This window comes from Rhipicephalus microplus, chromosome 5 (assembly GCF_043290135.1).
Source record: "Rhipicephalus microplus isolate Deutch F79 chromosome 5, USDA_Rmic, whole genome shotgun sequence".
NCBI classification, from domain to species: domain Eukaryota; kingdom Metazoa; phylum Arthropoda; class Arachnida; order Ixodida; family Ixodidae; genus Rhipicephalus; species Rhipicephalus microplus.
The window spans coordinates 173,224,772-173,238,477 of NC_134704.1; the positions used below are offsets into that span (position 1 = coordinate 173,224,772).

General features: G+C 44.7%; 1 non-coding gene across 1 annotated transcript; it reads right to left on the reverse strand.

The window, feature by feature from the left end:
- Positions 1–6,120: 6,120 nt before the first annotated feature.
- On the reverse strand, positions 6,121–6,194 carry TRNAT-AGU (transfer RNA threonine (anticodon AGU)). The gene has a single exon. It is a non-coding gene; the product is annotated as a tRNA-Thr (tRNA).
- Between the last annotated feature and the right edge of the window lie 7,512 nt (positions 6,195–13,706).

Sequence of the window (13,706 nt, forward strand, 5' to 3'; positions counted from 1 at the left end):
TCCCCAAGGAAGAGAGCGAGGAGACACGAGGGGGATTTAAGCGCAGGATTTTGCCCTGCTAGGCAGACTAGTCGCTGACCAAGATGGTGTAGAAACAGATCATCAAGCATCTCTTCTAGAAGTTTTTAGTGTGGCTCTGTATCGGCTGGCCACCTAAACTTAGCCGTTCGTCTAGTTGTGACGCGATATTAACGTCGGCAACGTAGACATCGGGACTTCGCCTCGAGTTAGCTCAACCTGCTCGAAGTCACCTGCAAGCACTAGCCTCCCGGAGCCACCAGCGTTGTAACACCGCCGACATCGCAGTCGTGCCAGAACTCTCTTCGACTTCTCGCTTCCGATCGTCGGGGACGCAACGCTGCCGGTCATCACACGTATGCCTTTACCTGTTTATATCTTCGAACTTTCTACTCCGTATTTCTATTGTTGTTAGTTTGTGTAGTTTGTGATAGTTCTCTCGCGTAAGCTGATTTATTGTTTTGTATATATTTTTTAGTTGCATCAAGTGTTGATGTGCTTTGTTAGTTGTATTGAAGTGTTGTATTATATACCGTGTGCTGCAATATCACTAGAGTAAAGTTGTTTTGTTTTCTCACGTCTCTGATCTCTTCACTGTCTCTGCTTGCGTGCGGAACGAACCAACCTGCTGCCATTCCCGTCGCTGACTTCGCGCTGGCGACGCTTGAGTGGCAGCTTGTAACAATACCCATGAGGAAAAACATATCATATGGCACTTCATGAAGCACTGCTGGCAGAAGATAACGTATTGTGTGAGAATTAATGACGAAACGTTTTTTCAGTGCTCGCTGAAGGACATCCCAAAACAGTATGGCATCTTTGCAGCTAACAAACAATGTTCAATCGTTTCCGGCACATCACATAGACGGCAGTTAACAGACGGAAGGAAAATACCTTTTCTTTCTAACCATGTGTTTACCGCCAATGTTTCAGAGTGGACTGTATAGAAGAATGTCTTTGAATTCGGTGGAATGTACATTTTGCGCACTCGCTTCAACACATCGTGGCCTGGAAGATTGGAGTACAGTGAACGGTACAATGGAGGTGGGAAGAGTGTACTTAGTAGGTCCTTATACAGCACCTTGCGCGATACTGTGTACAGGTATTCTACAGAAAAGCGAGCTTTAAGGAACTGAACTGCGAGGTAAACTTCCTGCATGAATCCCCACAACCATGGGCGTTCGGAGAAGTGGGATGAAACAATTAAATCTGGTAAGCAATCAACAAGTGTAACCTGCTAGAAGGATTACAGGATGGGAATTGTCTAGAGAAAAGAAGAATCGGGACACTATTTGCCGTAGATAAATGTGTTTTAGTCCTAACCCACCCTCACAAACTGGTTTGAATATATTATAATGACACTTGAGCTCAGAAGTCCAAGACCATATGAAAGTAGTGAAAATCCGATGAAAGCGTTGTATGTAGAATCTTGCGCAATGAATAAGTTGCAATACATAGTAAAGCTTTGTTGCTAAGAACGTATTGCAAGCTTGAGCTCTCCCAAATATCGGAAGTCGATAGGGAACAAATGTCTGGGCCTGTCGTTCAAGCTTAGGGACCCATTCCTTCCAGTAATGCGCACTTAATTTATATGCATGCAATGGTACACCAAGGTATGTTGGAGGAGTTCTTGTCCAATTAATCCCTGCAAAGTGGTTCGGTGTGCTACCCCACAAGCCCAACCACAGTCCTAAACTTTTAGAGGCATTTAAACGAGCTCCCAATACTACGCCAAACTTTTCAATAGTATATACCACATTTTCAACACTTAGTTTATCTGTGCAAAAGAATGCGACATCGTCTGCATAAGCCAATACTTTAACTTCACTGCCTAATATACTAAAGCCACGAATGCAACTCGACTGTATTATGCTTAAGCACAGTGGTTCTAGATAAAGTGCAAATAAAAGAGGTGACATCGGGCATCCCTGTTTTACAGAAGAGCGAATAGAAACTGGCTTGGAGAGTTGACCATTAACTATCAGACGAGCATTCATTATAGCATAGTTTAACTCCTTTAAGAACAACTTTGCCAACATTATCTTGTTCGAGAAGAGAAAAAGGAAGGAATGACGAACACGATCAAAAGCTTTTGCAAGGTCTACCTGTAGCATTGCAAGATGTTTTTGAGAACCATGACAGCATCGAAGCACTGTTCGAGCGACATGTATATTGGTTTGTATGGATCGACCTCTGATCCCACATGTCTGATGAGACCCAACGAGGATCGACATAGCAAATTGCAACCTATTTGCTAATACTTTTGCAAAAATTTTGTAGTCTACGTTTGACAGCGATATTGGTTTGTAGCCGTCCACGAAGCGAAGTTTTTCCTTGTCAGTTGTTTCCGGTATTAACACAGTGTGGCTTTTGCAAAAAGATTGTGGGAGTGTATTCATGTCGTAACTCATCTGAAAAATATTCAGCAATATAGGAGCAAGTGTTTTCTTGTAAGCTTTGTAAAGTTCACCTGGGATGCCATCAGGGCCCGGTGTTTTCAATAAAGGCGAGTTGTCGATTGCTTGCTCGATTTCCTGTAAAGTAATGGGCCCATTAATGACTGCACAATCATTGTCCTTCAAGAGGTTCACAAGAGAAACAAAACTTGCCTTGATGTGAGTGTCAAGATCATCAGAGAGATAGCTGAATAAGCTGTTATAGTACGTTTCGAACGCCAAAGTAATGTCTTCGTTGTCTTTTATGAGCACATTGTTAAAGTACAAGTCTGGAATAACTTTAGAAATCGCGTAGCGTTGCTCATCAAGTGAAGCTTGGCGTGTCGGTTGCTCAGAATTTAAAGTGCGCTGGTTCCGAGATCTAATACGTGCCCCTTGGTAGCGAGCAGCATCATATCTCTGTAGTTGTCACTTATATTCTCAATGTCTTTGATGTATTTTCCCGGCATTTCGCATTCGATCTCATAAAGATTGCGAAGACCTTTAACAAGTATCTTTTCATCATTCTTTCTATAGAAAGACTTAACAGCCCTAATATATAAAGCTATAGCACGGACGTCTTGTTTAAAAAGCTCCCAAGCAGCGAAGATATGAAAACCAATCAAAAAAGATTGCTTTAATGCCATCTGGACGCGATTCATGAGTTCCTAATCACAGAGGAGCTTCGCATTCATTTTCCAAAGGGCCCGCCGGGGATGGAATTGTTTGTGACGACTTTCACCAATTTGCGCTATGCCAATACAATGGTCTGAGAATGATACAGCTTCTGTGCTGCCGGACATTTTGCGAAATAGGAGTGATGAGGACACGTAAATCCGGTCAAGGCGAGCATGAGAACTGCCTTGTACTCTTGTATATGCTGTTGCCCGATTCGAGACCCCGATGTCAATTAGTCCTGCAGTATCTACAATACCGGATAAAAGCTCACCACTCCTATCTCTCTTTCCAGACGAATTATAACGATCAATAGCTTCACATACGCAGTTAAAATCTCCATACGTACCGTGCATCTGTCGACGTATATTAAATTACGCACTTTTTCAAATAACTCTAGTCGTTTCGGAACATCATTAAACGCATATAGATTTATAATTCTCCATGACACTCCATGCAACGAAAAATCACAGCATATATACCTGCCCTCTTCATCAACACTAGCGCAGAATGCTGAACAGGGTAGGCTCTTTCTCAGAAACAACCAACAGCCCGCAGATAAACCTTTAGCATGTGAGACGCACACAATAAACTGAGACAGAAAAGGCCGCAGGGCCATCTCGGTCTCTTCCTTGCTCTCGATCTTTGTCTCTTGGATGGCGACAAAGTCGACACGCTTCCGATTGAGAAGTCTACGGAGCTGTGCTTGTTTCTGCGAAGGCCTAAGGCCGCGTACGTTCAAGGTGGCAAATATGAGTCGCTCATACTGCGCCAAGGTGACTATTTTCCAATGCGCTTATCGTCCCAATTGATCAGTCCCAAGAGTTGGCGCTGAGGCTTCCCGTGAAATCCCCCCCAGGCCTCCTAGATCGGGATCGGTGACACTTCCCCTTTGGCATGGACTTTCGGCGACGGCGTGACTCCCTAGTCACTGACGCTGGGTCACTCCCTTTGCTTGAATCAGAGCTGGACGATGAGCGACGTTTCAGTATTGCTGCATCCGTAGAGATCGGCATATCATCTTCCGACACTGCACCATGATGAAAAAGCTGCTTTAGAGCTGCAGCGCAAGCAGGGGATGAACTTTCTGCGGCATCCAGCCCAGAGTCTCTATCTTGTAGTGGTGGTTCTTCGACATCTTTATCGGTCAGCGCAACAGCACTCTTCATTGGAACTCCTACTTGTGCTAGGGGTTGTACGGAGTCGTTTTGGGTATGCTGCTTGCATGATTCACTTGGCTCTTTGCACGCAGAAGTTTCAACTGAGTCAATTGCGAGTGACTTTCTTTCCTCTTCCGGATTCCTTGTGGTAGAGCCTGCAGCCTATGACATTGACGGAGTGTCTCCCGTTGCGTCCATAACCTCGGTGGCATCCATATTATGCTCTTGTAGGTTATCATCTGGCTGTTTTGAGCGCTGTCGCAGCTTGTTGGCGTATGTCATAGCACAATCTTCGGCTGAAAGACCGAAGCGTCGACAGTTGTCACAGCGAGGGGTCCTGCAGTTTCGACGGATGTGTCCAACCGAAGGCAAAGTGGTGGGTGGCCAGGTATTAGGACGAGGCTTTGCACTCCTCAGACAACAATAATATGAGGAATATCCGCAATGCAAACTCCATCAGCAAGGTAGAAAACAACATCCCCATTTAGCGTCCGCATTTGTTGAATGTCCGCTACTTTCCAGCTTTCTTGTGATATTGCCTTGACCTTCCCAAAAGCTTGCAGTGCCTCGCACACATAGGCGTCCTCCAAGCGCTCAGGAAGCCACATAAGCTTCAACTTCACTTCCGTGGGCTCCGGGTCTATAATGAGGCATCGACGACTTTTGACGAAAACTTCGCCTCTTGTGACCAACTTTGTTTTCGTCAGCGTTGACTTCCATGTGACCATTTAAACGTAAGACAATTGAAATTGACCTATGGAGCTTATTTCTTTCAAGTCAATGATGTACCGAAGAGCATCCCTAAAATCTTGAACCGAGTAAGGGCGACCATCTAAGTCCGCATGTAGAAAAACAGACTCCAACACAAGCTTACTGGTGGAAAGGCGAGGAAGTACAACACGGTAGTCATTGCCGCTGGCTGAAGCCTGAGCAGCACCTCGGCCCATGGCCGGTGAATCCTTCGAAGCGGAGAACATGAAAAACACGTCCGTTCAGAACGTCATCTTCGTCTTTTCCACAGCATATTGTTCAGGCAGTGACACCATTAGAAGTATTTCGAAATACACTTAAAAAAAACGACTAGAGTGAAGTTTGTCTTGACTCTCGAGGCACCGGTAAGATTCGAACTCACGATCTCCTGCTTACTAGACAGGTGCATTAACGAACTGAGGCACGGCGCCTGCGCAGCGTCTTTTTCAGGCAGTGACACCATTAGAAGCATTTTAAATTATACTTCAAAAACAAAACACCAGAGAGACGTTTGTATTGACTCTCGAGGCACCGGTGAAATTCGAACTCATGATTTCCTGTTTACTAGACAGGCGCTTCAACCAACAAAGCCATGAGTACCTGCGCAGCGTCTTGTTGAGGCAGTGACACCATTAGAAGTATTTTAAATTATAATTAAAAAAACTAGAGATAAATTTGTCTAGACTCTCGAGGCACCGGGGAGATTTGAACTCACAATCTCAAGTTTACTAGACAGGCGTTTTAACCAACCAAGCCACGGCGATTTTTTTTATTGCCTGTCTTTGGCTCACGTAAACAATACACATACTAACAGATAATTACACAACACAATCCAAAACACTGCAAAAACCGTGGCTCAAATGATGTGGCCACGCATCTGTTAAAATGTTTTTATCGTCGATAGTAATTCAACGCGTGGCAACCACTCTGGGGTGAATTCCTGCAACTTTTGTTCATTCCTGATCTTCCTGCAACTTCTGGCGCCTGCGCAGCTTTTTTTCAGGAAGTGACACCATTAGAAGCATTTTAAATTATACTTCAAAATAAAAAAAAAATTAGAGAGACGTTAGTCTTGACTCTCGAGGCACCGGTGAGATTCGAACTCACGATCTCCTGTTTACTAGACAGGCGCTTTAACCAACTAAGCCACGGCGCGTGTTTTTTTATTGCCTTCTTGACTACAGGTCAAGCTGATATGACAATCAGCATCACACGTGTTTCATGCGTGATAACGCGTCAAACAAAGATATTACATCTTCAACACAGTCGGTAGTCTTATACACATCTCGCACTTTTATAACAGCTTCCACGAAACGCTCATTAACGGTTAGAACCCTCACATCACAGTGTCTGTACGATAGCATAGTACGCCAATTCCCGGCTGCGGCGGCTGCATTTCCGATGGAGGCGGAAATGTTGTAGGCCCGTGTACTCAGATTTGGGTGCACGTTAAAGAACCCCAGGTGGTCAAAATTTCCGGAGCCCTCCACTACGGCGTCTCTCATAATCAAATGGTGGTTTTGGGACGTTAAACCCCACAAATCAATCAATCAGCATAGTACGCCAAACCGAATAAAGACCAAGTAAAAATATAACATCCAAACTTTGCACATAACTATCACAAGGCCAAAAACGAATTCAATATGAAATAAGAGGTAAATCTTTTTTAAAGTCCTCTGTAAAATGTCCCAAAACAAAAAATAGCGTTCTCACAATCAATAAACACATGTTCAATGGTCTCAGGTTTGTTACACAGGAGACAGCTGCTTCCCCATGGTACATACATCCCTGTCTCTTCAAGCCACGTTTTTACTGGCAAGGTTCCCGTATGAAGTTTAAAAAAGAAGGTTTTCTCAATTGTTGGTATACACATGTTTTTCATTCGCTTTAGTACGTCATGACCATATGATTTTTTATACCTTCAAAGTACAGGGGCACAGGAAAAATATTCTGTATTAGGTCTTTCATAAGGCGCTTTCTTTTCACATTAGTTAGGTAATCTATCGAAAACCTCGCCCTTAAGAAACGATATGAGAACACAACTTCGCGCAAGAACGGTGACAAGGTGTGTCGTTCTCGCCTGTCTGAAGATACAAAGAAGTCAGGCATGTGGTGTAACAGCGTTGTTTGAAATAAAGAACGTAAAAACGAGTCTCTCTGGTCTCTAATGAGCAGGAAACGTGATATTACTTGGTTAAGAAACAGACGGCACAGAGACAGCCCTCCTTGCTTAACTCGCCGAAACAAGTTCGTTCTAGATGTTCTCTCCCACGTAGAACTCCAGATGAACGTGGCGAATATCCTGTGAACTTTGTGAATGATTTTACGCTTACAACTAAGTACTTGCAAAAGGTACATAATTTTAGCAGCCAGAAACACATTGTATCCAGCTGACCGAAAGAAAATTGATAAGCCACGACCACCCGCCCCATCCTTCGTCGGTCGCGCGCAGTTCTTCAGCCTTTCTAAGCCAAAACGCTTCACTGTCTTGATACCTGTCCAATGGTACCCCTAGGTAACGACTAGGCGTCGTGAGCCACTGAATATTTCCGAAGGCACTGGGCGTAAGGTCCCAATTACCATGCCATAAACAAATGCTATTCTCTTTGTTCATTAAAGTTCCACTCGTGTCACAAAACCTTTGAGTGATTTTTAATAACGAAGTGACACTCTCTCTATCAACTGCAAAAAAAGCGATATCGTCGTTTTATGCCAAAACACGCACTTCACATGACTGCCACCTGAAACCATTAATCCCTGCATGGTGAATCACTTTCTGACACAATGGTTCCAAAAATAGAGCGAAGAGCAAAGGACTTAAAGGACACCCCTGGCGCACGGAGGAAAGTACTTGTATGCGCTGTGAGAGTTCTTTATTCACAATTAAATTGGTGGTTGAACTTTTGTATGCCAATCTAATACCTTTACATATGATCGCACCAAGACCAACGTACTCAGCTAGCATGAAGAGTATATTGTGTGGAACCATGTCGAAAGCCTTGGCTAGATCAATTTGCAACATAGCTACTTTTAAAAGCGCAGCGTCACAATACTCCAAAATGCTCCTGGCAACATGAATATTCGTGAATATAGTCCTACGCTTGATGCTGCAAGTCTGATGTGACCCGACCAACTTGTCTATAACTCCTTGCAACCTCCTAGCCAGAACTTTTATAAACACCTTATAATCTACGTTTGTTAGCGTGATTGGCCTGTATCCTGTCACTTCGCGTAAACCATGTTGCTCTTTCCTTATAGGAATCAGCACGGTGTGTGCTCGATTAAACGAAGGAGGCAGAGTTCCGCGATCTAAAGACTCTGAAAAAACCTCATGCAATGCGGTGGCCATAGCCTCCTTGAACGCCTTGTAAAAGGCGGCATTAATGCCATCTGGACCAGGTGATTTGCCCGTGCCAAGATCATCGATAGCCTTCTCAATTTCCTCTATACTATTAGACATTTCCAATAAATTTGTGTCCTCAGCATTGTGTCGGCATTTATATCAAGAACTCATCTACAAAACCCGGCTCCTTTGTTTCGCGATAAGCAAACAAGTCCTGATAATAGTTTTCAAAAGCTTTCATAATATCTTTATGTTCTTTCAATATTTTACCATTCCATTCTATCTCTAGTATGTCGTGGGCTCGCGCATATGCCTTTCCATTTGACAAGGCTCGCTTTGTCGGGGCTTCACCCACGAGGAATCTCTCAGCTCTTGCTCGTAAGATTGCGCCTTTATATTTATCTTCTTCAAGACATTCAATATTGATTTTGACAACCTGCAGTTGATGTGTGAATAAGCCCGGGTTTTCTGCTTCAGTACTCACCAAATCATTTAGCTCTGCCCGTAGCTCACGTTCCTGTTTTCGAGCTTGATACTGCATGTAGCAACCACACTCTATTGCGTTCATTTTTATCTTTTGCTTAAATAATTCCCATCTTTCCGTGGCACTCCTTTCTGCGTTTTTGAAAAAATTCTCGATTTCCTTCTTTGTCTTATCTACAAACCCTTCGTGCGTAATTATCTTAGTATTCAGTTTCCATGTTGCCCATACATCCTTCTTTTTGCACTTTCTACCTATCTCAAACGAAACTAAGTAATGATCACTAAAGGAAACAGCATAAACGTCATAGTTCTGACATAAAGTTACTATCTCAGAACAAACCTATGCTCGAACTAGTCGTGCGTGACTCGAACCTTGAAAAGGTGTGAAGTGTTGGTGACTGCCACCCATCGCAAACAGAGCTACGTCATGTAAAAAGTACTTATTAAGGCTTTCTCTAAGCAAACCAACGCTTTCATCACCTAATTTAGCAGTATACGTGCAATATTCTTGGGTCAGAACACAATTGAAGTCACCCAACAGAATCACACATTTCTGACATTCAAAGTACGCTTGCATTTCCCGAAAAACAAACATCTCTCTCTCGAATTTGTAGGTGCGTATACACAGATAACTCTGAATTTAGTGGTCCCCTAACAAAAGTCACACAAAACAAATCGCCCATGTAGGCAACTTTTGACCTCTTCCACTACAATACCAAGAGAGTTCTTGACAAAAATAATACATCTGGCTGATGCTCCCACTGCATAGCTCACACACGCATTGTACCGCAATGAAAATCCTGCTACCAAGCTATCAGTCGCGTCCTCAGTACTAACTTTAGTCTCCTGGACCGCGAGCAAGTCAAGGTCTTTTTCTTGTATAAAGCGTTTTGAACTGGTACTGTTTGCGACGCGTTCCTAGACCACGTATATTCAGCGTACCAATCCGTAAAGGCGCAGTCATGCTAGCCATGTTGATAACAAAGATGAAAACTACAATGCTGCGCTTACCGTGTCTCGTATACCGTGCAGTGGGAAAACCGGGGTCTTACGCGTCTCGATCCTGTCCCCGAACCGGCGACGATGACGCCGCCCCGGTTTCGAGGGCATATTTTTTACTCTTGTATCAGGTATCAGGAACTGGTATCGGGTAAAATGGTCATTGCAGCACAATCTAGGACCATCGCGGGAGAATGTCCGCCATTTCATTTATATATATGTCTCGAAGACCGGGCACCCACACCAACCGCACTTTACTCAAGTGTTTTGGGATTAAAGAAGCGAAAGCTTTCCAACGGGAATATTCGCATGAACAATCTGAGGCTATAGATCTACATATGAACAGTCACTCAGTAACAGTAATTACAGCCGAATAATTCATCGAAAGTTTTGTAAAGAACAAAATAATTCCTGAAAGCTCTGTTTCAACTGTAGGAGTGTAATGCGAAAGTCATTATGAGAATGATCAACACAATGTCCCTGAGAAGATGCCTGCCCTCGCTTTCTTTTCAGACCTTGATGCATCCGTAGCAATACCATTGCCAATTTCCAATTGAAGTAAATTTTCTTCTAATAAGCCTTTTAGATATATGTTAGGTAGAAGTTTGGCATTAGAAAGGAGTGTATCATCGAATTCGGTTTTGTTTTTTGCTAATGAGTCATATGAAACAATGTTGTGTATGTTAGCGTTTAAAGGTTCTAGCTGCTCCTTAACAAACAAGATTTGAGGTCTATGTACTACCTTCCCTTTACAAAAGCTTGTTTTTCAGCACGTAATTACTGTAGCAGATACCCAATTCAGGCGTAATTCTTCATCGTCATCAGCAACTGCATGAAAAAAAAATCGCACAAAATTTGATGCAAGTGTTCCGCGGACACCACGGTTCTCCGAAGAATGACGGATCATTGATCGATGATCGATGATTGATGGTAAGATGGCATGGGGGATGCCTGCCTGTTCTTCATCATCATCATTAGCCTGGCTGCGCCCACTATCCGATAAGTCTGATAAGCACGAATTTCACAGTTAATGGAAGTGCTCGAGCAGAAGGAAAACTATGCCCAAGCGATGCTTTAGCCGCTGAGAAAGTGGGCCAAGGGAAGAAAGCCTAACACGTACATTATGAGATGGTTACAATATTTCGCCTCTTCATTGATACTGACGTTTCGACCGCATTTTATTACAAATCATAGTTTAGCCATCATTGCTGTAGTACACGAAAAGTCCAAGTTACCTCGAATATGCAAATGGTGTTTTGTCTCCTTCTTCTAACGAGTCATGAAGACGTGTACGGCCACTACGAGGCGTATGACCTCGCCCTCTGCATTTCTCGAGTTGTTTAAGCACCTATGCACTTGAGCTAATACAGTGGTTCAGCGCGTGTGTTTTAAGAAGCACCTTTTATCTGATGTATTCTGCAAAGGTTCGCATTTATTAACGTACCTGTATACACGGTGTATTAAACAACTTAACTAAAAAACACAACGCACGTGTAACGAGAAGTGCGAAAAAGTGGACCTTTATGCTTCCGTTGCTGTGACGCAACCGGCTACTCAATGCATGCGATGAGCGCAACTTCCTTAAATGCCTGGATGCAGAAGAGCAAAGGAAAAAAGAGGCTCAGAATCATGGCCGTATAAAATCTCCTGAAAGCTCGATTGTGTGAACAGTACACTATGTATTGTACCATGCACCCTCCCTTTTCACATGGGAACGCTCACAATTTTCGACAGGTGCTAAAGGTTAATGCCGTCCCATCTCCTTTGAAAGAAAATTTTATTCGTTTTTAGTAAAGAGTAGTATTGAAAAGGTTGGTAATCAACTTTTACTTTATAAGTACAAAAGTTTCTTAATATTGTGACGGGGCGAGGTCTAGGCTTATAAGATAGCGTCCATCGAGAGTCGGCAGCCGAACAAGATGTATGAGTTGCTTCTCGCGCAAGCGCCTAACGCACAGGCGTCTTCTTCATCTTCAAAAAGTGCCACGCTTGCTCCTGTCGATGATGCACCGCAACATCACTCCCCTGTGGCGGAAGCGCCGTCACGGCGCTTAGTTCGGCGGTGACGAACGAGGAGGGTGATACGGCTTGAGTCTGGAAACGTGTACAACGTCTGTCTGGAGTGAGGGGGTCGAAGAGGCATTGTTTAGTGGTGCGATCTCGTAGCTCACGTCACTAAGTTGTCGTAACACTTTGTAGGGGCCATGGTAGTGTGATAGTAGCTTCTCTGATAAGCCGATTTGCCGGTTTGGTGTCCAGAGAAGTACCAGAGACCCCGACGAGAAGTGCACGCTTTCATGGCGACTGTCATTGCGGTATTTTTTCTGCGCTTGCGACAAGTGCAGCTGATCATGGGCAAGCTGTCGGGCTGCATGGGCTCGAGAAACGACACCGCTGGAGTACTCAGTAGACAAGGGGGCAGCCGAAGGAAGAAGCGTGTCAAATGGTAATGCTGAATGTCGGCCAAATAGCAAATAAAAGGGCGAAAAACTAGCTGTGTCATGCCGTGAAAAATTGTACGCGAACGTGACAAATTCCCAGTCATGGTGATCTGGCGAAACGTACATTGACAGCATCTGCGTCAGCGTTCGGTTCAGGCGCTCGGTCTTGCATTTGTCTGTGGATGATAAGCGGTGGTAAGCTTATGCTCAGTGGTGCAGGCGCGGAGAATGTCATCCACAACACGCGAAAGAAAGTACCTTCCTCGATCAGTAAGCAGCTGCCGCAGAGCGCCGTGATGAAGAATGACTTCCAATAAGAGAAAGTCAGCGACGTCAGAGGAACAGCTTGTCGGCAGTGCTTTAGTGATGGCAAAGCGTGTGGCGTAGTCTGTGGCGACTGCAACCCATTTATTTCCGGAGGTGGACGTAGGAAACGGGCCCAACAGATCAAGGCCAACACGACAGAATGGTTCCTTCGGTATGTCAATGGGCTGTAGGAGGCGAGACGGTAGCACAGAGGGGCGCTTGCGGCGTTGGTAGCGGTCCCAAGCAGTGAGGTAGCGAACCATCGAACCATACAGTCCGTGCCAGAAAAAGCGACGTCGCACACGATCGTGGGTACGAGAGACGCCTAGGTGACTGGCTGTAGGTACGTCATGTAGTTGTTCGAGAACGCTGATACGCAGCTGATGGGGAAGCACGAGTAGTAATTCCGGGCCATCAGCGTTGAAGCTGCGACGGTACAGAGTGTTGTCGTGCAGTTCGAACAGGCGAACGGAAGGGTCTGTTGGAGCAGAGGTCAGACGTTCGATGATGGAGAGTAATGACGGGTCACGTCGTTGTTCGGTGGAGATATCACCCAAAGCGTGGATGGAGAGAACGCAGGGGTCTGAATCAAGGTCTGTCAAGTCGGGCGTTTCAACCGGATAACGTGACAAACAGTCTGCGTCTGTGTGCAGGCGTCCCGACTTGAAGTTGACCACGAACGAGTATTCTTGCAGACGAAGCGCCCAGCGACTGAGACATCCAGATGGGTCCTTTAGCGATGACAGTCAGCAAAGAGCGTGATGGTCCGTAACAACGGAAAAAGTTCGGCCATACAGGTAAGGCCTGAATTTCGCCACGGCCCACACTAAAGCTAGGCATTCATGCTCAGTGATGGAGAACTTCCGTTTGGAAGGTGAAAGAAGACGACTTGCATAAGCAATGATAAGCTACGGAGGCTGGCACGGAGCTACGGAGGCTGGCAGCTTGCGCTGCAGGGAGGTCAGGAGCAATCATCTTGTTAATGTCATCTGCAGGCAGAGTGTAATTGTTGCCAAGAGAGGGGGATGTAGTATCGGTGTCCAAACCAGTAACGTTGCAGCTGTCAAGTGGAGATAGGGTGGCCAAAGACATGTCT